Source organism: Benincasa hispida, chromosome 12, assembly GCF_027475165.1.
Source record: "Benincasa hispida cultivar pf3 chromosome 12, pf3_genome.v1.1, whole genome shotgun sequence".
Taxonomy (NCBI): Eukaryota; Viridiplantae; Streptophyta; class Magnoliopsida; order Cucurbitales; family Cucurbitaceae; genus Benincasa; species Benincasa hispida.
Window position 1 is genome coordinate 72,047,046 of NC_143489.1, and position 2,230 is coordinate 72,049,275.

A 2,230-nucleotide genomic window follows, 5' to 3' on the forward strand; every position below is an offset into this window, starting at 1 on the left:
TATCAGTTCTTAGGTATTTAATTTCTTTAGAAGTTTGCTTCTCTATCATGAGTTTCTACTCCTTAAACTTATCAAACACTTGGTCTTTAGTTTTAAGGAAGTAAACCCAACTTTTCCTAGAGAAGTCATCAGTAAAAAAGAGTAAATACTTTGAGCAACTTAGACTAGGTGTAGGAGCTGAATCCCATAGGTCAGAGTGAATATAATCTAGGATAGCTTTTGTGCTGTGTTGTGCTTTAGTGAAACTTTGCCTTGTGGCCTTTCCTAAAACACAATGTTCACAAAAGGTTAGATTTTCTAAGAGACCTTTAGGTAGAATCCCTTGTTTAGATAGGACTTCTAGGCCTTTAGCACTAATGTGAGACAATCTCTTGTGCCAAACATCAGTCTCTGTGAATTCATTTGTGTGGCAACATATGCCCCTGTTATCATTTCAACTCCTTTGACCACAAATAAGTCATTTATCTTTTCTCCAACTTGTATTACCTTAGAATCTTTTAGCACCTCAAGGGTCCTCTTTTACCCCTATATTCACACCCAATTGGATCAAGCATACCTAAGGAGATTAGGTTTCTCTTAAGAAGTGGAACATATCTCACATTCCTAAGAAGTTCAATAGTTCCATCTTTAAGTTTCATAGAAATAGAGCCAATGCCTTCTATCCTACAACCTTGGTTATTTCCCATATAAACCATTTCTCCTTCAATTTCTTTACAGGTGTCGAACCATGGTCTCATTGAGGTTATGTGATAGGTGCATCCAGAATCTAGGATCCAATCATATTTTCCTAGAGGATTTACATGGTTGGATTTGTCTAAGGTTGAGGCTAAAGCATCTGAGTAAATAAAAGAACCTTCTACAATAGAAGCTTCGGGTTGTTTACCTTTAGAGTCCTTTTCTTTCTCTTAGTTCTTCCTCTTAAGAATAAAACAGTCTTTGATTAAATGTCCTTTCTTTTTGCAATATTACATTTTAATTTCTGTTTAGGCTTGTTATTTTCTGAATTATGTGATTTTCTGTCCTTTGAGTGATTTGGATTAAAGTTTCCTTTAACAAATAACCCTTCACCACTGGGATGTTTCTTTTTTGTCAGTTTGTAACTCTAGCTCTCTAGTTCTTAGGGCTGATATTATAGTATCAGTACTTATACTATCCCTTCCATATTTTAGAGTATTTTTAATCTCCTTATAGGGTTCAGGCAAAGAATTAAAAAGCACATAAGCCTCATTTTCATCCCCATGTTTTTCTCCTAAGGTTTTGAATTCAGCAACAATTTTCTTGAATTCATCTAAATTATCAGTCAAAGATTTTGATGAATCCATTTTAAATGTAAACAATTTCTCCCTAAGGTACATTTTCCTAGGAAGATCTTTGGTAGCATATAATTCTTCCAGTTTAGTCCATATCCTATAGACTGTTTCATGATCTAAAACTTGTCTTAAAACACTATCACTAAGGTTTAGAATCGACGTACCATATTCTACCAGCTCCCAATCTTCTTTTTCTTGAGCTGTCACAGAGGCTGGGAGAGTTGATGGGTCAAGGAGACCTTTGTGAGCCTTCTGTTGGTAGAGAATTGTTTTGATTTTGGCCTTCCATAGGCCAAAATCTCATTTGCCATCAAACTTCTCTACTTCGAATCTTGCTACTGACATCTTGGAGTGAAAAACTTGAATCTTGAATCTTCAAGAACTGCAATCTTGTAAGTCTTTTGCTCTGATACCACTTTGTTGGGTTTGCACACTTGATATTCTGAATAATGCTGGATCTTTTGCTGATCCAAATCGTGATCAACCAAGTTGTTTTGCCTCAAAATTAAATTAGTAGGTAGAAAACTTGGTCCTGCTTGCTCCATGATCTTCCAACTGATGTGCAACACGTGGAATGATCCACTATCTTCTGCCTGATGGAAGAAAAAATGCTTTCTATTTCTGATGGAAAATTTTCAGACAAATTATTTCCTCTCTCACGTTCTCTTTATCATTTATAGAAAACTTTTGCTAACCTTTTTTCTCTTTGATTATTTTCGTGTGATTGCCGAGAGAATGAAAAAGAAGAAGAACATGCAATCTTGTAATGAGAAAGAAGAGGAAGAGATCTACATGATGATATACGTGGTTGGGCAAAACAGTACCTACATCCACGAGAAGGAGAAGAATTTTATTCAAGAGCTAAGTCACACTTTTCTTTACAGATCTTGTAGCTTTCTTGTAAGCTTCTGTAAGATTTT